The sequence below is a fragment of the Mastomys coucha genome, unplaced genomic scaffold (genome assembly GCF_008632895.1).
Source record: "Mastomys coucha isolate ucsf_1 unplaced genomic scaffold, UCSF_Mcou_1 pScaffold19, whole genome shotgun sequence".
Taxonomy (NCBI): Eukaryota; Metazoa; Chordata; class Mammalia; order Rodentia; family Muridae; genus Mastomys; species Mastomys coucha.
In genome coordinates, this window is record NW_022196901.1 from 8,700,298 (window position 1) to 8,723,913 (window position 23,616).

The following is a 23,616-nucleotide window of genomic DNA, read 5'->3' on the forward strand; positions in this document are numbered from 1 at the left end:
GGTAACTTAGTTTGCAGTACTAGAATCGTTCTTGGGAGTGCACAAAACATCTCCCCTCTAAGTCACATAGTAGGACAAGTTGCATTCACTTTGCTACTAACCCTTTCATCAGAGGACTCACTGTCTTGTCAAAGACCTGTAGTCACAGATTTGAGGTTTGTGAAAGTGCTTAGATTGTCCTGATTGAAGAACTGCTATTGCCTTTTCACTAAGGATTCTTGACATATCCTTTATATGAGGTCTCTTGTTACCCTCTACCTACTGGGGAGAATGCTGGAGCTCTATTGAACTGGTTTTCTTTGTACAGGCTTACTATATCCTATCCTTCTGATTTCTCAGACCTATTCTGTTGTCTCTGTTCTCTCAGACCTCTTTGGATTTCTGAAGCTTCTCATCTTTCTCTCTTTGGAACAAAGTCTATTTTTTCTTACACCAACCTTAAGATTACAAGCAGAAAACTTTCATTCTGCTATCTTACTAGGAAGTCTTGGTTTTAGACTCATAGAGAGGAAGAATTCAATGTGTTAAGCTACTAGTGGAATTTCTGCTCAAGTCTTGACAACTGAGAAGCAAAGATAAAGAAAGAGGAGGACCAGAACCCTGATACCCGTTTGAAGGGCATGACCTATTGGCATAGAGTTCCCTTTTTATAAACTTTATAAACTCCCAGTGGCACAACTTCATGACACTCTGGCCTTCAACTTGGGTGTGGCAGCACTTAACATCCAACCATAATAGACACAAATTATTTCTGTCAGTTTAAACAATGATCCCAAGAGTTAGAGTTAATTGCCCCAGTTTGATATCTAATCAAGCAACACTATCTTAATAGTTTTTTGTATTAATTAACTTCTACAAACATAACTATCTAATGTTCAGACTGACTGTAGCCAGTAACTGTTCCCTTGTTAATTAAAGTTGATAAAAATTTTGGTAAGTGTATTTTCTACTGTGATTTTATATTAGGTAAATTAAACATTGGCAATAATAGTATCTTCATACTTCTCCAAGTTTACAAGCATAGTTAGTAGTTCTTTGCATATTTATGTATCCTTCATTATTTTAATTCTGAGTTTAATTGAATACTCTACATCATAGCTGTTATATTTATTTCTTTTGTGTATATAACATGCTTTCATTTCACCCTTTTTGTTTTACATATTGTCATCTTTTTATCTAGGAACTAAGGCTAATTGTTTGATAGACTTATACTCTCTGGATCTGTTTGAGTGTCTCATGGGGATTAAATTAGTGTTAAACAACATACAGCTTTACTACTGGCAGTATTGTACATTTATATCATAACAGATTTTCACAATGAAAATTTGCATATATTTTGAGATACTAAGTTAAATCAGTTGGTTAACATGATTTCTGCAAATTTTCTTTATCAAGTTTTACTTTATCAATTTTCAAGATGTATATCTAGTGCTATGTTTAGTTTGTATGATTATATTTGTTATCCATACATTATTCATTATTAATGTCTTAAAATGATCCTTAATGTAGTTACTCATTATGCTCTTGTTAATAAATATGGATCAATCAGTTCAAAATAAATGTATGGACAAGGTTAATGAAGCTTGGATTTACAATCAAATGATGTGGCATTGTATCAAGTATGCAACTTTTAAATATGAAAGAATAAAGGTAAATATTAGAAAACCATTGTTTTAAACATGATACAAATAAGAAAATCCCAATCAATACTAATATTGTTTGAAGTATACACAAAATAGTTGCTCCAGGTCTATGAGAAAATGGTCTTAACATGTTTTATAGATTATCACTGAGAAAGCTATCAGGAATTTCAAGAGGCACTATATGTTATATTTGGTCCAAGTTTACTCATCTGGTTAGGTAGGAATCAATATATCAAAGTCATAAGACCATAGGGAATCAAATAGTTCATAAAACATTTATGGATTAATTGGGATGCTATATATAAATTATGGATATGTTCAGGTATGCAACAAGAAGTTTTGAATATAGTTTCTTTTTAAAAATTTTACATTTTCGAGTGATCAAGTGAGTTACTGTTTTTTTTTCATTATTTTTAATGATCATCATGAAACAAAAGGGTAGGTGGAATGAAATCTAGGCTACTCTCGCATCTTACCTCTTTATATATGCAATTTCAATAAATGGAATTTATCTCTATTGACTGTTATACTCTTATATTACCTTAAATATTTTGTTTTCCCTTCAAAGATGCCCCATAAAAAATCCTTATAAAATATTACTTTTAATGTTGAAAGACTTCATTTAGAGTTTGGAAGTTGTAGCTTATTCTCGACATGGTACGGCACTATGTGCTTTCATAATATGCAAGATAGGAGTCTGAAGGTCCTGAAGGAAAATTAGAGAGAAATGTTTATTCCAGGAAAATGAAAGGAAAAGTAAATACTATGTAACTATTCAAATCTGTCTTGTCCTTATTAAAGGTAATATCTTTTGTAAGAATAGACAATATCTTTTACATAATTTGGTATTTGTTTTGAGGAGATTTTTTTATGAAAAAGTGTGCATATTCTTTGTTTCACAAATGTAAATTTGTTTACACATTCATGTATCCATGTATTTATATGATTCTGTGCATGTAATAATGTTCCTTTCACACAAATACACAAAATAACTTTATAGAAGCCTGTTTTTAAAGTGAACCATTCCCATTGAACTGTAGCTGATGACAGTATCAGTGTACAAAATGTCCCAACTACACAACTATGCAACATTTACTTCTTTGTTCGTGTTGAGTTAAAAGGAAGTAATCAGGAAAATAGCTTAGAAACTTCAGCAATTCCCCCTTGATATACACAAAGCCTTGCTTTTAAACCAACCCATCCAGTATGATCTTTATAGCACTTAGAGGACAGCTTCAAAGCTCTCTGCTCTGGAAGGGATCACGGGATGCAGTGATGTTCCTTTGTAAAGGATCTAGCTCTTGTTTTACTTGCCTTTTGCTTTGAGCCATTCCTATATCAAAGTCATTTCTGGTAATGAAAGAGCTTTGGGGGGATTTCTGAGTGACAGGTACCATTACTAATAAATTGCCTCAGAATGTAAAAATGTGACCCTTCAGGTGGTTCAACCACATTGTTTGCAAACTGTGACCGAGTATCAAATTCCAGCTTTTCTGCTAAGCACTAACGATGGAACAATACAAGTCCACTCTTTAGTGCTTTAACCCTGATTGTATGGGTCATAATTAGAGACTGAGCTGCAGATGAATAATGAAGAATGTGCTTTGCAATTGTCTGTAACAAATCTGCCCCTGCTTGACCTGGACTACTTCAAAACCTGTGGCTTCCTGTAGCCTGGTGCCTGATCTCTGTATAGTTAACACTGCCTCCCCACTAGCCTTTTCAACACCCGCCTTTTCCAGCCCTTATGGCCTCATCAAGGCGCTCGTTTTCAGCTGTCATAAATTGCATTTGGGAGTTCAAAGTTTGCACAGCACAGTAAAAAAAAAATTACAGTAGGAATCATAGATAATGCAATAAGACATTTTGTAGAACTTTGTAGAAATCATCTACCTATTATAAAATAAATGTACATTTGAATTAGGAATGACCCACAAAATAATAGAATAATAAAGAAAGGAATAAGGCATCCACTTAAATTAGCTGCAGTCATTGAGTTTCACAAGTTGCATTTAATTCATCAAAGTCTTGTTCACAGGTGGCCCATGCACCATCATGTTGACAGACTAGAAAGTCTCTCTTTCTCTCTCTCTCTCTCTCTCTCTCTCTCTCTTTGTCTGTGTGTGTGTGTACGCACACGTGTGTGTGCGTGTGTGTGCGTGTGTGTGTGCGTGTGCATGTGTGTGTGTGTGTGTGTATGGATAGAAAGTATTTTCAATGAAATCTTTAGATATGTCAAATATCATCATACTCAGATATCAATACTTAAAAAAAAACAGATGCAGTTACATTATCAGACTGATTATTTTTCAAGTAGATCTAATATGAAAGATCAATTTGTTTTACAGTTGATAAATACAGTTATGGGAGAAAAGATTACATTGTGGTTATTAACAAAAGTAACTTTGCATTCCAGCATCTATAAAAGAGAAATTATTTTTGACAGTGAAATATCCTGTTATATCCCATTACTGTTGGTATCCAGTGACCAAGTTATCTTCTGCATCCTTCAAATGCAATCAAGTAGAAATTAGTAATCACAACTATCTTCATATAAAATGTCAAGAAATCTCTACCCTGTGTTTCTTCTACTCTAGATATCAAGAATCACAGTGAGAAGGAATGTCTTTGCTTTCTCTGTCTCTGTCTGTCTCTGTCTTTGTCTCCCTTTTACTACCTTATGAATTCCAGAGATGGAACTCAGATTGTCAGGCTTGGCAACAACTATGTTTAGTCAATGAGCTAGCACTGATACCCTGTTGATAATTTTGGTATGGTGAGACTTATAAGATTTTATAAGCAGACACACAATAATACATAAATATGTAACATAGGAACATATGCAAATACACTGGTAGTTGTATTCCTTCATTTTAAGCCTTTAGCTTTGAGGCCAAAGGAAAGCTGCCCACACTCAAGGAAAACTGGGAGTTCTATCTATTGGCTGCTACTGTATCTATGCACAGTAAATCCCACAGGTGCAGGAATCCTGGGAAATCCTTCAAACATCAAGATTCTGAGTGTGGAGAAACATAAATACTCTTGAATGCTCTAAAAGCTCTGGGTTAAATCCTTCCCCAAGCAATTTGCCATTTCCGTGTTAATTCAGTTTGTAGAAACATATAATTAAAATCTCTAATACCTGCATTTTTCTTTTCGTTACGGGAAAACCATGTGGCAAGGCACAGAGCAATGAATAAGCTGGGAAGGGAACACTTGTGGGGTGGTTTACAGTCTCTGTTGAAAGGCCACACTGCTGCACTTTCAGTACAAAACAAAGAGAAATCACACATTATTCCTTTATTGGAAACTAGCACCTCTCCTTAAAACTGAAAAGTGCTTTCATGTAACATAAGTAATTTTTGTCTTTACAGGTGTTAAACAAAGTGACCTAGGGAGTATGCAATCTGGGCTGGGAATTAAATCCAGGTTGCTGGCTTAATCGTGTAATATATAACCACGCAGCCACAGTGCTGACAGTAAAGGAATGCCTTTTATCTTGGAAATTAGAGAGCAGGGCCCTCTGATGAACAGCCATGAATACTCTGCAAATGAAAAACCAAATCGTGGTGTTTGAGGTTTTATGCACATTTATTATATGTGCATAAATTAATATATAAAACTATGAAGTTTAATGCAAAATCATATTTTTTCTTCATAACAAATATTTAATTATATAATGCAAGAAGATAAAAATGAGCTTTTACATATTTTTTATAGGAATTAAAGTTGATAGTTTTATAATGAACACAAACTGATTTGCATCCATGAATAACACTATGTTCATGAGTATGATACATTTGTTACTCTATAACATTAATTTATACTCTACTAATAGCATACAATAAACTAGTTGTCCATGAAAAAGAAAGAGTTGATAGGTTTTGTACTTTCACTTACCTTTCAGTCTCACAGAAGATTATTTAATATTAGTTATGATATAACTATCACTAATACAAGGGCTCATCAATCATTTCTAAAGAAAAACATACATAGGTTATAGTGAAAGACTGAATAAAATATGCATTTTTCTTTTAGTATAATTAAAATTGTTATACTTTGTACATTACAAAATAATAATCTTGAAGCCACAATTTGCCATTTTGTGAGGAATGGAATGCACACATAATTTTAATTGTTCCTATAACAATAATTCTCTTTCAAGGGTACCTGATTCTGTACATAATTTGCCAAAGCTGTTCTTTTCTCACTGAACTCATTTGGTTCAGGAATGATAATTGAGAAAACATAGTTACTTTATTCTCATTTGGGAACTATTAAATCCAACATAATTAAATTGGTCTCATTTTTTTAAAAGCAACTTAAACAATAGGTATTTCCATCCACAGATTCTTAAATGGGTTCCATAGTGGAGAAATAATAAACCTCGAGGTAGTATTCATTATTTAAATTATTATTTAAATCATTTAAATGATTCTTTTACCCTCGGAAGTTGGTATGAAAACATCTAGTCAGTTGTAATATGAAACTGTTTGATGTAAGTTGTGCTATTGAGATTTCCAGTGGGGAAGACCTGAAGCTACAGGTTCTAGAAAGAGCCAGAAGCAAACTAGATGGTTTACTACTACAACATATAAACATATATGTATACGTAAACATATATGTTTATGAATGTTCATGAAGACCTGAAGCTACAGGTTCTAGAAAGAGCCAGAAGCAAACTAGATGGTTTACCACTACAACATATATATATATATGTTTCCTTCCTCCTGTTTCTTTCAGGTGTCTACACTCCAATCTCTTCATCCCTTCCGTACCCTGCCCCATTCTTTCTTTGTCCTCTCCTATCATCAAACTGCATTTTTTTTTGACTAATTTAAGGGCTTCAGGAGAGTATCAAAAAAAAGGGGGGGGGGAATAGGCTTGTAATGTAAGATACTTTGTAACTAAGATTAAAGTACTTCTCTAAAAGCTGAAAAGAATGTTATGTGCACAGTGACATCAAGACAGAAAGGGTTAGAAAAAGCACATGTTCATTTGTGTGAATCATAAAGGTCTTAGGGCACATTAAAATAGCTGATATACTATAGCTAACAAGAATTTGGATGACCTCTATTTTAGAATTTTACTACATAGAAAATTAGGTAAGTGACAAAATTATATATGCTAGAAAAATCTAGGACAAAAAATAGTTTTAAAAAAGGGAATAGCAATCAAAATATGTTTTATTTGCTGACATCTTACAAATCTGACTTTACCTACTTTACTTGTTTTTAAGAACAATACCTGAAATCCACCAATCTGTGAAGCATACAACGCAGTGCTTGGCACACAGGAGTGAAAGGCAATATTTCTGCTTACCATTGTCCATATCATGTATAAGTGTTGTGTTGCTTATCATAAGGTAGCATGACCTGAGTCCGAACTGCCCAGGAAAGTGATGTCAGTATAATAAATCAAATTTGCATTTGAGGAATCTAAAGTGCATTGGGCTGAACTTGTTTACATGACTTATCTGGTTTCCTGCAACTGAAGTCTACAATGCCATGTTAAATGTTAGAAGAGGAGGACCAGCAGTCTCAACTAACCTGGATCCCTGAGATCTCTCAGACATTGAGTCACCAACCAGGCAGCATACACCAGCTGATATGGGGCCCCAGACACATATACAGCAGACGATTGCTGGATCTGACCTCAGTGAGAGGAGATGCACCTAATCCTTGAGAGAACTGAGGCCCTAGGGAGTCTGATGAGATGGGGATAGAGGACAGTGTTGACATCCTCTTTGAAAAGGAATCAGGGAGGAGGAATGGGATGAAGAACTGTCATAGGGAGGCCTGAGAGGGGAATGACATCTAGACTGTAAAAGAGATTTAATAATAATAATAATAATAATAATAATAATAATAATAAAACAAAAAAGAGGCCATTTATGCTTCTTTTTAAAAATTAAAGAATTTTTGTATTGCAGTGAGGACAAAATGTGCAACATATTTTAGATTTGTTTACAAAAAGTTTTCAATGGCAATTTCTTAGTCTGTTTTGCCTAAAAGTGGAGGTATTTGATATGCTCTTTAAAATATTATTCATAGTTCAAGTGTATTTGCTACAAAGTTAAATTCTGTGTAATTATTAAATATTGCATGTCTTTTCCTACTTGTGCCGATCCTCCTGGCATCTCCCCTGGACTTACTATATCTCTCTCAATGCCTCTTCTGTGGGAGATAATAGCAGAGACATCTGACATTTATGACGATTTCTTTTTTAGGATTATCTCAAAAGTATTCTCATTAATCTGTCTTTCAATGCTTGACTGCGCACACGTGGACTGATAGGCTCACTGTGTTTTTTTTTTTCTTCTGTCTCAGAAGCTCTCACTACATTCCTTTTCAATTTTCAGCAATTTCCAAATATTCCTTGCCATATGCATTTTCAAATATTTCCTGAAATGTACAAAATACAATTACTTTCTGAATTTTTATACAATCTAGTAGTTGATATCTCAGAAAGTGAAATCATGGTTGTTTTCACTTATGGTATTTTCCCTTGAGCTTTTTAATGTGTCTCCATGCATACATTCTGATCCAAAAGTCAGATTCTGTGGCCTGATGATCTCCTCCATTAATTAAGTTGTTGAAATTTGAGGATCAAAGTGTACATGAAAGCCACATTTGTTTTTGTTTTTGTTTTTGTTTTACAAGTTCTTATAACAATAGTTGTCTCCCTCTTATAAAGTGACATATGGAAGTTTATTACCATATTTAGGAATCTGGGCTTATAAATTATACTCCAGTATTAAGCATGCCCAACTTTCACCTGTTGCTTTATGCATCACACATAGCTGGTAAAATGCAAAATTATAATTTCCTGGGTTTAATGTACAGAGAAAAGATAAAAATGGCCACCAATCAACCTAAATCTAGTTTTCTATTTTCACTGTTCTTCGCTTATTTGGTTGTTTAGCTTCTATGTATTCTCAATTTTATTTTGCAGCATATCAGTATTTTAGAAGACACTGCATTTTTTTTTCAATCATTAGTGTTATTGGAAAGTCTACTTGGAGTTCTGTTTAGTAAAAAATTCTTTCTCTTCTTTCCTGAAACTACTTACAGATTTCTTCTCATATGCTTTTATATAAACATTGTTTTCAATTAAATAAAATTAGGACTTCATTTGTTTTTTTTGAAAAATTCATTTGTCCATTTTATTGGACATCTAAATTGGGCTCTTCACGAGAAGTAATGCAAAGAGAGTAATGGAGATTTAGTCACATAAATGAAACCAGCATTGGGTATTGTATAGAGAACTGGCTTCCTGTGAAATTTACATAGAAATAACATGCAGCATATCTTCACTTTTGGAAATGGGCCCCTAATGCACAGAACTTTATGGTCTTTTGATTTACATGAAAATCTTTCTTAGCATGACTGCTAAGTTTTTATTATCTTTTGTTGCATTTCAGCATGAGAATGGATTAGTGACTGTCAGCTTCAGTTATCAACTTGACACACCTGGGAATAGGGAACTTGAATTGAGACTTTTGTTTTGGTTTGTTTCTGTTGGATTGGCCTGTGGGTATTCCTGTGTGACATTTTCTTGTTTGCTAACTGATATAGGAGGGCCCACCCCACTGTGACAGTGGCTTCCTAAGTCATACGGGCTTCTTCTATCTAGGAAAGATAGTTGAGTAAGCCAGATGGAGCAAATCAGTAAGGAACTTTCTTCCATGATCTCTGCCTTAATTCTTTAACTTTAAGTTCCTCACTTGGCTTTACTTAATGATGGGTTATGATGGAGAACTTTTCATTTTCAAATTGACTTTGGAGAGGATTGAATCACAGCAACAGAAATCAAGTTAGGACAATGACTTACCAGTATTTAGCAGTTAAAAAACTTCAAAAGAAAAAGGAATTTCACTGGACTGTAGTGGTTTTAGTAGTTGTTGTAGTCTGTTTATATTCTATATTAATTCAATTCTCACAAATAAAGTTGATGGGGAGAACGACTACTTTTTGTTTCCTATGCTAAACAAATTAGTGTTGTAAAAGGCATTAGCATTGATGCAACAAGTATTTCCCAGCTATTATAATGATAGTATCCTTAAATGTCATAAGGTGCTAATTTGACTAGTAGAATATTTTTTTTAAGTATCAATAAAAAATATACATTGCATGCTAGCTATGCATAGGTGTTCTTCCATAACAGCAATGGAATTGGACGGAGCTTTATAAGAAGACACAGTAGGAAATCCAGGACAAGAAGGCATCGCATTGCCTTGTGAAAATCATCTGAATACACAATCTTCCACCTAAATGGTTACTTGTTTCATTTTTCTTATTCATAGTCTACTCATGGCTTTTGTTTATATTTAAAAAATCATATTAAACCGAGTTTACATGTTTACATTTTTAAAGATTGGCAAAGGTCTATGAAATAGGCCAGAGTTTCTTTTAAATCTCTGCTTACATAGTCAGTGTCCATTTAGAGAAAAATGTAGTGACCTTAAATGTAAGGGTTTGTTAAAATTTTCTTGGATGGTATAATTCCTCTGTCTCTATATCTTCCTGTCTCTTTCTGTCTCTGTCTCTGACTCCCTCTCCCTCCACCCATCCCTCTTACACACACACACACACACACATACACACACACACACACACACACACACACACACATACACACACACATTTGGTTTTAAATATATATATCTAGATGCTTATGCTACCATGTATTCTGTTTAAGAACGATCTTATCATGCTGATGATGTATAAATTCATTAAGATTCATTTACAAAAATTGTTGTTGGTATATGGCAGCATAAACAGGGGAAATAACATTTTCAACCCCCGTACACTTAATGTCTTTTCCTGCAATCATGATGGCTTTTAAAGTTTCTGAATGTAATTGCTTACCTAAACAATGAATTATATTTGGGGAAGAATGCATAACCTATGTTATACCTAGAAAAGCTTCTCCAATCAACAGTCAGCATGTATGCTTAGAGTCTCTATACAGTTTTATTGAACTTGACATATTAATGTTGCCAAGACTTTGGAAGTTTGTGAATAGTTTTCCTGCCAGCTGGGCTAAGCCTCCTCAGCAGGCAGGTGTGCACCATTGAGTTATACAATTACATACTTGAAAATCAAAGGAGGGAAACGAAGTCATAAAAGCTACATAGACGAGAATTCCAAATGCTCTCTCAGGGTGCATCATTACATACTTCAGACACACGAAATAGGCCTTCTTCCTGTCAACAGCAAAGACAGAAATCAGACTATATCTACTTGATACTTGAAGAGAAGTACCACAAATTTTCACAAGAGTTGAGCAACTGCAGTGTACCCAGAAAGTCAAAACTAATGTCAGCATTGACTCTGTTTACTTCCTAAGGAAAGCTTTCATGGTGTTTTCTTCACTAAATTTAATATTTGGCAGACAGAGAGAATAATGTCCTTCATATAAAAACCCTGCTGTCAATATTTTGAGAACTATAATTCAAGGCATAGGAATGGCTTCTTTATTCTGTCTCTCTCCTTATGATGTCTCCTTTTTGTAGTTTGTCCCTGTGTTTGTTTCATGGTAATTATAGTGCATTACATATTATATACATTATATATCATGATTTCTGTTGTTTTCATGGAGAAATAGTTAAAACTACACACAGTAGGTGAGCTGTGGTAGCACATACCTACATTCTTAATACTCAGTAGGTTGAAACCAAAGAATCAAGTTGAAGGCCACTATGGGCTATGTACAAAGAAGCTGTCACAGAAAATCAAAAATGATGGAGACTACGAAGTGTAGGTGTGATGACAGGATTTTCTAAGTTTTCAGACCAAGACTATTTTTGCTTAGCATGTTGGAGTAAGTACTTGTTTTCTCATTGTCTCTCTGTATGATAATAATTCAACGTCAACCATAGTGTCCTTTGAAATGGTTGTCTTCTGAAGGCATCATATCAGACTTACATTTTGATATGGCAGGAACATGAGACTCACACTTGTTAAATACTTCTTAAACACTTTTGTGTAAAGTGTTTATACTCTGTTTACCCAAACCTGTGTTATATACAGCTCATGGTTTCTATTTGAATTGTGTGTTTAGACTTGAATATCTTTTAAATAAAGAGAAAAATCTATGATTATGGAAAAGGAACATATTTTAAAAGATTATTTTGAATTTCTTTCTTATATAATATATTTATTTTTAGATAAGTTTTCTAATAAATATATTTCAATATATACCAATAAGAAACTCTTTCACAATAAAAGGACAAGCAAGATTTCCATGACTCTATAAAGTTCACACTTTCTACTTCCCATTGTATTTGACATTTTAAAGATGTTTATTGATAATTTTTTTCTTATTTTTTTACTAATCATTCCATTCATTTACATCTCAAATGATATCCTATTTCTCGGTTTCTGCTCCACCAAACCCCCATCCTACATGTGCCCCTCCCTCCTTGCCTTTGCCCGTATGAGAGTGCTTCCCCAGCCACCCACATTTTCCCATCTCACTTCTTCAGCATCCCCCTATGCCTGGGCATCAAACCTTCCCGGGACCAAGGGACTCCCCTCCCATTGCTGTCAGGTAAGGCCATCCTCTGCTACATATGTACTTGGAGCCATCGTTCCCTCCAGGTATACTCCTGGTTGGTGGTCTAGTCTCTAGGAGAACTGGATGGTTCTTCCAATGGGGTTGTAACCCCCCTCCGTACTCCTCCATTCCTTCTGCCAGCTCCCCCATCAGGTTCCCTGAACTCAGTCTAAAGATTAACTCCAAGCATCCACATCTGCATTGGTCAGTTGCTAGCTGGGCCTCCCAAGTAACTGCCTTACCAGGTTCCTGTCAGCAAGCACCTCTTGACCATCATGATAGTGTTGGGTTTGGTGTATGCAGACACGATGGATCACCAGGTGGGACAGTCCATGGTTGACCCTTCCTTCAGTCTCTGTTCCATTTTTTGTCTCTGTTCTTTCTTTAGACAGGAACATTTCTGGGTTAAAAAGTTTGAGATGGGTGGGTGGCTCTATTCCTTGACCAGGGGTCATGCCTCTCTACTGGAGGTGGTCTCTACAGGTTCTATCTCCCCCTTTACTGTACTTTTCAGCTAAAAATCATCCCAGTTGGGTCCTGGGAGCCTCACATTTCCCTGGTGTCTGGGACACTCCAGTGGCTATCTCCAGTTCCTCATCCCCACTGCTACATATTTTTGTTTGATTTTCAGACCCTCTGTACCTCTGTCATATCTCTTCCAGTTCCTGATACTGCCCACTTATTTCCTGCCCCTCCTCTCTCTTTCCCAGGGCCCCCTCTGCCTTCATTTCCCACAGTCATCTTGTTCACCGCTCAATGCAGGCCTGAAGCATCCATACATTGGTCTTCCTTCCTTCTAAGCTCCACATGGTCTGTGGGTTGTATCATGGACATTGTGAACTTTTGGACTAATATCCACTTATCAGTGAGTATATACCATGTGTGTTCTTTTGTGACTGGGTTACCTCACTCAGGATATTTACTAGTTCCATCCATTTGACTGTGAATTACATGAAGCCATTGTTTTTAATCACTGAGTAGTACTCCATTGTGTAAATATACCACTTTTTCTGTATCCATTCTTCTGTTGAGGAACATCTGGGTTGTTTCCAGCTTCTGGCTATTATAAATAAGGCTGCTATGAACATAGTGGAACACATGTGCTTGTTATATGTTAGAGAATATTTTGGGTAAATGCCCAGGAGTGGTATAGCTGGGTCTTCTTGTAGTACTATGTTCAGTTTTCAGAGGAACTGCCAAGCTGACTTCCAGAGCGGTTGTACCAGCTTACAATCCCACCAACACTGGAGGAGTGTTCCTTTTTCTCCACATCCTTGCCAGCATTTGCTGTCACCTGCGTTTTTGATCTTAGACATTCTATTTGGTGTGAGGTGAAATAACAGGGTGGTTTGATTTGCATTTCCTTGATGACTGAGGATGTTGAACATTTCTTTATGTGCTTCTCAGGCGTTCAAGATTCCTTGGATGAGAATTCTCTATTTTTCACTTTACTCCACTTTTTAATAGGGTAATTCAGTTCTGTGGAGTCTAACTTCTTGAATTCTTTGTATATTTTGGATATTAGCCATCTATCAGGTGTAGGTTTGGTAAACATCTTTTCCCAATCTGTGGTTTGTCATATTTTCCTATTGATATGGTCCTTTGCCTTACAAGAGCTTTTCAACTTTATGAGGTTCCATTTGTTGATTGTTGCTCTTAAAGCATAATCCATTGGTGTCCTTTTCAGGAACTTTTCCCCTGTGCCCATGTATTCGAGGCTCTTCCCACTTTCTCTGCTATTAGATTCAGCATATGAGGTTTTATGTGGAGGGCCTTGATCCACTTGGACTTTAGCTTGTACAAGGAAATAAGAATAGACCTATCTGGATTCTTCTACGTGCTGACTGCCAGTTGAATATGTTTTTAAATGTTAACAAATTCAGAAAAATTGAAATCATGTAACTTTTCTCATCATAATGCATTAAAACTTAAAATAAAAAATCTAATTACCAGTAATAAAAAAATAAAACTATAGAGGTAATTATGTGAAAAGACAGCAAATTTCTTAGTAGAAAATGGGTTGGGATATATTTCCTTTTCTATTGTAAACTCTTAAGCACAAAATGAGTTAACTGTGTACATATGTAATTGAAATTTTAACTTAATGAATTTTAAAGAACTAAGAAAAAGAAAAGAAAAGAAAATGCTGTCTTTTTTCCACTGGATGGTTTTAGCTCCTTTGTCAAAGATCAAGTGACCATAGGTGTGTGGGTTCATTTCTGGGTTTTAAACTCTATTCCATTGGTCTACCTGCCTGTTATGCAGTTTTTATCACTATTGCTCTATAGTATAACTTGAGGTCAGGGATAGTGATTCCCCCAGAAATTTTCTTATTGTTGAGAAGTTTTCACTGTTCTATATTTTTTTGAGTAATTCTAAATGAAATTGATAATTGCTCTTTCTATCTATATGACGAATTGAGTTGGAATTTTGTTAGAGTTTGCATTGGGTATAGATTGCTTTTGGCAAGATGGCCATTTTTATTATATTAACCCACCAATCTATCTTCTGAGGTCTTTGATTTCTTTCTTCAGGGATTTGAAGTTCTTGTCATACAGATCTTTTACTTGCTTAGTTAGAGTCATACCAACATATTTTATATTATTTGTGAGTATTGCGAAGGGTGTTGTTTCCCTAATTTCTTTCTCAGCCCTTTTATCCTTCGAGTAGAGGAAGATGAGTATCATGTTCATATAATTATTACCCCTCCCTCTCTTTCCACCAACTTTTTCCGTGTCTTCCTTTAGTTTCTCTCAAATTAATATGTCTTTTTATTTAATTATCATTGCTAAGTATATATTTATATTTACATAATCATATATGTGCATATATCTGTTAAACATTTTTGTATAAATATTTTTTCTGCTGAGTCCCTTTTTTTGTTGTTGCTCATAGGGACATATGTTAGCATTAACCACTCGGGATTTGATAAGCTATCAGGAGTTTTCTGCCTAGACAAGATTGATTCTCCTATTCTCAGCAGCCACTCTCCATAACAACTCAGCTTGACGTGTGGCCAGGTGTATTCACATTGACAAGACAACAGTGAAGATTTTCTTTAGACAGCCACATTACTGAGATTTCTTGGGATCACTTTCCTGGTCATATGTAAAAGACCCTATCTCACAACAGATGTCTTGTTCTACTGGCTCTTAGAATAGAATATGATTGCATGGGTGCAATATTGATATGCTTGTGTGGGAATGCACAGGTTAATGCAGGTACATGTGGAATTCAGAAGAAACTGGAACATCTCTTGTAGCTAGAGTTACAGAAGGGTGTAAGCCATCAGATGTGATTGCTGAAAACTGAACTCTGATAATCTTCAAGACCAGTAAACACTATTAGATTCTGAGTCGTCTCTCTAACCTCAAGAATCATTTTATACTTTGATTGTTCCAGGTTGCTCCTCCAGGTGACCTCATTTTGATTTATTTCATATATGAATCTATTTTAAGTTTTTTTACAGTTGTAAATTTCCATATTGTTTATATAAATGGCTTTTGTTTTCTATTGTTTTCTTATATTTCTTTGCTTATCTAATCTTCTTTCCCCCTTCCCATTTAATCTTCCTGTTCTAGTATCTCCCTATCTCTCAACCATATTCTCCTGCTTTGGGAGATTCTCACATACCCTTACTTTATACCTAACTTCTATGATTAGATGCACTGTAGCATGCCTATTGGAGGTTTATAGCTAACATGAACATATAAGATAATATATACAATGTTTGTTTTTGGAGTCTAGGTTACCTCATTCAGGATAATTGTTCTTTTTTATCCTCTTTTCTTTTTTTCCACTACATTCACAGCAGTTTTACTTATAATTGCCAGAAACTATAATCAAACCCAGGTGTTCCTCAACCAAAAGAATGGATACAGAAAATGTGGTTCATTTAGACAATGGAATACTATTCATCTATTAAAAATGAGGAGATATATTTTTTTTTTTACTTTTTTTTGGATTTTTTTTGGGGGGATATTGTCTTTATGTACATTTCAAATGTTATTCCCTTTCCTGGTTTCTGCACCACCACCCCTGGAAACCCCTAAGACATTCTGCCTCCCCCTTGCTTCTATGAGGGTATTCCCCCTCCCACCCACTCACCCACCCACTCCTACCTCACTACCCTTGAATTCCCCTACACTGGGGCATCCATCAAGCCTATGCAGTACCAAGGGCCTCTCCTCCCATTGATGTCTGACAAGGCCATCCTCTGCTACATATGTGGTTGGAGCCATGGGTTCCTCCATGTGTACTCCTTGGTTGGAGGCTTAGTCTCTAGGAGCTCTGGGGTTCTTGTTGGTTGATATTGTTGTTCTTCCTAGGATGTTGTACACCCCTTCAGCTCCTTCATTCCTTTCTCTAACTCCTCCTTTGGGGACCCCACATTCAGTCCAATGGTTGGTTGTGAGCATCTGCCTCTGTATTTGTAAGGCTCTAGAGGATGATAGTTCTTTTAGCTCCATCCATTTGCCTGTTTATACCATCATCTTTTTTAAAACATTTGAATTCATCCTGTTTTATTGTTATATAAGGAGAAAGAAGTGTTAATACAATGTATTTTAAGATTAAAGATGAGGTTGGATAAATGGATTATTGGTTAAAAGCATTTATGGCACTTGCAAAAAATCTGAGTTCATTTTCCAGCAACTGCATCAGGTGCCTCATATTGCCTGTAAGTCCAATTTCAGGGATCCAGCATTCTCTTCTGTCTCAGCAGGCAAATACACATGCATAGTGCACTAGCTTCATGTAGGAACATATTTATACTCATAAAATTAATGTCATTTAAAGTCGAGGTAATATGATCTAATACCTCATAGATATTTGATGTTTTCTTCTCATTATTTTGTCAAACCTTTCTGAGACCAGATTGTATACCTAGAAAAACAAGAGTGATTACCCTCATAACTATTGGAATTATATGACTCAGTTATTTTTTTTCATGTGTGATAGAATTAGTTATATTTTCTATCTTAAAGAACAGTGTTATACTCTAGTGTGTTTCTACAAAGATTTGAGAGGATCATTATTGAGAGGGGGCAACTGTTGTTGCAATGTGTCAAATTGACTAAATAGTAACAGTGTTCTCTATATTTCTGGTTACCACTACAATTATTTTAAATGAAACAGAAAATCCCAGGCTCCCTTATTTAGCCTCCTTCTTACCCCTTAGTAGTGTCTTCTGGAGCTTGTTCTGTGGACCTGGAGGATCATGTATGAGTTACTAGAAGGAAAGCCGTGTCAAAAGTTGCTTGGACATATAAAGGAACTCAGTAATAAGCCTCTCTTGCATTGAACACTGAACTCTGGGCATTTTTCCCTCTTTACTGTAGCTTATTTTGAGTACTATAGAAAATGCTGCAAAAATAATGTTACATTTTTGTAAAACTAATACATTAGTTGTTGACAATATGTAAGCCAAAAGAGTCTGGTTTGTGCACCTTTGTACACATAGGATTTACTCTCTATAAGTCCTTAGAGAAATTTGATGAACAGATAATGTAACTACCAAATCTGTGAGTCTGGTCTGAAAGCGTAATGCCAATAATGTGTGTGATCTGCTACAAATTCTTTGCAAAATATAAGAGAAATTGGCTCAGAATAAAATGGGCGAATTTGCAGGCAGAAATCAAATGGGAAGAAATCTTTCAACATTGAGCCTTTCAGGGTGGGAAAACATTAATTTTGGTTGATAAATGCTAAGACTGAGATAAAACCCTCTTGCAGATAAATGTCTAATTATATTTCCAATTAAGCAAATGGCCTCAAATAAAAGAACAAAAATAATAAGGAAGTGGCTCTCAATTACTGGGTATGAAGTTTCAGAGAAAAAAGACACATTACAAATATGACTTTTCTGGGAAGCTCCAACAACCTCTACTTACTGAAAGAATAAGTTAACAGAATAGAAGATTAGATATACAAAAGGCATGTGATCATCCTTTACCTATAACTAATTCTTCAAGTAAGGTAGTTTTGCTTTGTTTTTCTTAAGAGGGAGGGGAGGCAAGGATGAGGGCAGCAGTTGTGTTTGGACAGAGGCAAAGGTGACAGGAAGTCCTGGGAGTGCAAGATGGCCACTGCATTTCTCTGCAGAGAGAGTCAAGAACCAAGAAGCCAAAGCAATGGTTTTCTCTGAGTCGCAAGGTTTTGGCAAGGATAAGTGCAGTGGCTTGGGAGCCACAGAAATGAAACATCAAGCCCTGAGGCATGGAAGCAGCTGGGAGAGATGGGGGAGTGTGTTTATTTTGATTTGACATCTTTGGGGGAATAAGGAATGGAATTAGCTTCCAGAGCACATAGAAAGTCTGGTTTCTTAGTCCCAGACCGAGAAGCCTAACTTAAGGGCCTAGGACACTCCCCTTAGTCCTAACTCAGTCCCAAAAGAAATAGAAGTTCAGCAGAAGATGGCAAGAGTCAGAAGTGGTCAGGATGGAGACTGCCTGACAGGCAGGTGCTTGGAGGACAGTGTTAGGATCTAACAGAAAACCAAGAGTTGCTGGAGGGAAGGATAAAGGACCTTCTTCTGTCCCCAAATGGACCCCGCCAAGTTCCCTTCCTTAGACATCTCAGGATGATCACACTGGAGCAGTGAACCTTTGAAACTATCCAGTTACTTAAAAGTAAGACTAAACCTAGAAGGGCAATGTGTGATGTTGCCCGAGGAGAGTGCCACAGCTGAAGACTTCGACTATCTGTGGGATTGAGGGGGGTGGGGAGAGCTCGGGTGCCAGGAGCTCGGTGGGCCTTGCTCAAAATGGCCAGGCTCTGTTTTCAGAAGCAGGCCTGCTGGAAATCCCCACTCAGGTAATCCACCGTTTGCATCAAGCTGTTCTGGCTTGCCACTGGACTACCCCCAGTTCCTGGTAGTGGGCCCCAGGAATGGCTCCACAGTCGAGAGGTACACCTGTGGGCTGCCCACCATGGAATGGCATGGTGAGGTGCTGAGACCCCAAGCTGTCGCTATTGGGAGTTGGTAGAATGTTGTTCCACAGGGGTGGGAAGTAGTGACCATTGGGGTAGGCCAGTGGGGCTGGTAGGCCGTTGACTGGTGGGAATGGGGTCGGCTTCTCCAGGAGTGGCTTCAGTTGGAAGGTCTGTGCCAGGCAGAGTTCTTGCAGATAGGCAGGGGCCTTGCCCACAAAATAGGGCCCTGCCAACTCACCGTCCTGCTGTATGTTTGTCTGTCAGGCCAGGGGCTGGTGTCCCACCAGCTTCGCTGCACATCTGTTGAAGGTGGGCCAGCTGGTGCTGGTTCCAGGTAACTGGCTTGAGGTTGCTAGGATAGCCAGTGGGGGCTCGAGAGATGCCCGTGGCAGGTTGACAGTACCTGTAGCAGCCAGTGCGGCTGTGGCCGTATGGGTGTGCTCCATGGGATTAACCGCACATGAGGGCATTGGTGTGGGGATGCTGTGGGTCGACAGCCGGGTGCTTGCATTGATGAGCAGACTGTGACTAATATGGCTGGGATTGGCGATCTGGCCCTCACACACTGAGGTAGTGATGATGCCTGCCCCCATCTGGATATACATGTATGATCTAGACACATGGAGAAGTTTGCAATGAACACTTACATGGTGTTAAAAGTTAACACAGCAACAAAAACTGGGTTCGAATCTGTCTGAAGAGAGTGTTATAGTAGACATGCCAATGCTCTACATTCACAAAATGTAGAAGAGTAGCTATGAAAACTTCTCAGATTTCAGGAAGAGGATATTCCCAATGCTCCTTAGTTTTATGTCAACTTGAAACAAGCTGTAGTCATAGGAGAGGAGGGAGCCTCAGGTGAAAATATGCTTCCATAAGACCAGGCTGTAGGTAAGCCTGTAGGACATTTACTTAATTAGATACTGATGTGAGCGGGCCTAGCCCATTGTGGATAGGCCACTACCAAGCTGGTAGTCCCGGATTCTATAATAAAGCAGACTGATCCTTAGGGTCTCCCAGAGACTTAATCACCAACCAAGGAGCAAACACAGTCTGTACCTAGGTCCCTGGACATATGAAGCCGAAGAGCCCCTTGGTTATGATGAGGGTCCTCTAACAACTCGGGTCTGTCCCTGTGCCTGTGGGTCCTACACCCCTCAATGGACAGCCTTGTCTTTCCTCGGTGGAAGAGGATGCACCTAGTCCTGCAGTGACTTGAGGTGCAAGGTTGGGGCTACTGGTGGTGGAATGTTAGGGAATTGACGATCAGAGGGGGCCTTTTCTTTGGAGAAGGGGAACGTGGACTAAAGAGGACTTGTGTGAGGGAGGTAATGGAAGAACAGGCTGATATATAGGGTTGTAAAGTGAATAAATAAATTATTTTTTAAAAAGGAAGAAGAAAGTAGCCTGAGGAAGCTATATGGAGCAAGCCAGTAGGAAGCAACCCTCTACGGTCTCTGAACAGCTCAGTCCTCCAATTTCTTGCTTTGTTTGAGTTGCGGTCCTAACTTCCTTCGATGATGGATCATTATCTGGAACTGTACCTAATCTATCCTTTCCTCTCCAACCCTAACTAAGACATTTCCTTACACTCACCCTTCACTCCCCGAGAAATACAAGAAAATGGGAACAACATCCGTAGGAATGGATCTGGGAGCAGAGAGAACATTCTATGGAAGTGATCAGAAGGAGCCCACAGGAAGGAACACAAACATTTCCATCTCAGGTTAGAACCCTGAGATCACCCGCACACGAGTTCTCACGAGTCTGGAAATGAATGACAGTTTATGTTTCTCATTCTTTGAAACCTCTAAGATTTTGTTCATTTTAACTGAGGGTTTATGTAGATGTATGCTGTGTGTTGGAGACAGGGTTTTCATTTTCTTGTCTTCAGGATGTATGTGCCTCAGTATAAAGAAGTAACTCCTAAACCTGTTATGGAAATGCTGACATACTGGCTAGAGTATTGGGACACCCGTACGCATCAACCGATTCACTGTTTTTGTTGTATTAGAGAGTAGTAGTGTATTTTGTTGTATATTAATATAAATAAAAGTTATTTGGTGACCTGGCCCTTCCTAAAATGTAAAACCTAAATTTATTGAGCCCCTATGTTTGCATGCTTCAGGGATTAGGAGTGGCCCTAGCTTTTCTTCATTAATAAAACAAAATGACAGATATAACTTACAGAGCAAGAGAAACTGTATCTTACTTGATTTTTCAAAATATGTAAGTTAGTTTGAGCTGGGAGGCCATAGTGAGCTCTTACAGCTCACTATGCATGCCTAGCATGAAGGAGGCTATGGGGTCCATCTCTAGCACTAATACAATTCTACAGGGTGTTGTAAACCTTTATCTCTAGAACTTGGTTGAAGGGAGACAGAGAATTCAGAGTTTAAGGCTATCCTCAGATATACAGGGAGTTACATGCCAGTGTGGGTAACAGGAAGCTCTAGCTAAAGAAAGAGGGAAGAAAACTAAGCAAGTAGACGGAACATGGTCAATGACTTACTGCAGAGAAGGAAAGCATGGTGTTAAGGCATCCTTTGTCATCACAGTTCACTTGTGAGGATGAGAAATAAACCTGTGTCAAGACTCTGAGAGTTTATTGTTATTTTGCATAAACATATTTCTTGACTCATACACTTCTGTGAAGTTATTCATATAAATTATCTTAAAACAGTACATGATCGTTTGTGGGTAGGAAAAACATGTTTGACTAGTATTTTAACAGATGAATACTTGTTCCACTTTATTTTAATATATTATTAATATGAAGTGTTACATTGGTAGAACTGTTTTCTATCCTTGAAGCTCTGTAGTACAGAGACCTAAAATAAAATTTAACACATTTGACAAAGTCATAACGATGTGAAAACTGCAGGTGATTATTTTTAAATTTTCCAGTGTCATAGAAAAGTGATCCCTGCTCTAACATCTTCACAAAAATAAATGGAACAAGGAACCAATGAGTTATTTAAAGGACTCATTAACTTTCATATGACCCTATTTGTAATTGAGACAGTTGTGTCCTAGATGTACCCTCCAAGAATGATTTATGAGGTTTCTCAGCACTCCAAATTGACTGACATAAAGGGAAGAAAAGAGTGCTTTAATCAAACCTGTGAGGCCCAGGCAAAAGCGGAGGCATCTGTTAAACAGTTTATGATACAGTGTAATACTTAGTATTCCAAAACATAATTATTTTTCTTAAAGGATTTAACATTCTCTAAAAGGGTAAATTCATAAAAATATTCTAAGTTGTTATAAGCTGTAGCAAGTTTAGATATAAAATATTTTAACTTTTTTCATGGTGGAAATATACTTTCTGCAAATGTATTGCACATGCAGATGGTGTAAGAGAACATATTGACTTATTCTATGTTACAATCCCATATACATTATGCAAGGTTGAATGTCAATCTGTGCTATTTTATTGCAATATGTAGCTCATTTGCATTAGTTGTAATGATATCACTTCTCATTTTATTTAAGGTCATTATTTGCATTGGTGAGTGGATTCTCACTTTGACTAATAAAAATTAAACTCATTTCTGTTATATGTTTGAAACAAAGTTGTAATGTTATTTAACACAACATTAATATCATAATACCCCACACACTTGTAGTTAATGAACAACTTAACAGTTTGTGGAATTGACTGGATATACTGGATCTCCAGACAAGTCCAAACTAATGTCATAAGGTCTTAAAAGCAGACTACTTTTATGAGTAGTTGCCAATAAGTGGTTATCTTCCTTCTTTTTCCTAAAATAGAAAGTCTTTGTACTGTCACCGGAGAGGACTGAAGAAACCAGAAAATGTCATTGGTGACCTCCAGCAACAAAGTCCACCAGTTACTGCTTGTTTTTTGCTCAAAGAATCAGACTTCTACTCCTTAGATTTGTCATTTACTCAATTTTGGTCATTAACTTCTCGGTAATTTTTCACAGCCATAGAAGATAATCTCATATCATACAAAAACAATGACTCCATGGAGGATCTCTTTTGAAATATCCTCTTTCTCTCTCTGTCTCTCTCAGAATTGTCTGTGAATTAAAAGATGAGAAAACTTGGGACACCTAAGAATGTACTTCTCTCATAATATTTTGCTCATATATTAAAACAGAATCATGAAGGACCACTCTTGGATATTTGTCCAATTATTCTTGCAAAAGATTTTGTGATCAAGTCATAGTCATAGGGGTAATTCATGGTGATCTCAGTGTCTCTCTGTGGATCTGGACAATGGATGCTTTAATTACTCCTATATTATTTGGAGATAGTATCAGTTAAATAAATACATGTGTATGTATTTATCTTTGTGTGTGTATGTGAATGTTCATTAGGGTACATACATATGTAATAAGAGTACATGGAGCTCAGAGGACAACCTTAGGTGTTGATCCTTGCCTTCAACCTTGAATGAGACAGAATTTCTTATTTGCTATTTCATGCACTGTGTTATTTAATCCATAAG

At 36.9% G+C, this 23,616-nt stretch overlaps 1 protein-coding gene and 1 pseudogene across 1 annotated transcript in view; one reads left to right on the forward strand and one right to left on the reverse strand.

Moving 5' to 3' along the window:
- Window positions 1–23,616, forward strand: part of Sema3a (semaphorin 3A) — a 447,592-nt gene that overhangs the window by 67,603 nt on the left and 356,373 nt on the right. The gene's annotated exons all lie outside the window — the stretch shown is intronic.
- LOC116097621 lies at window positions 18,681–19,729 on the reverse strand (annotated as a pseudogene).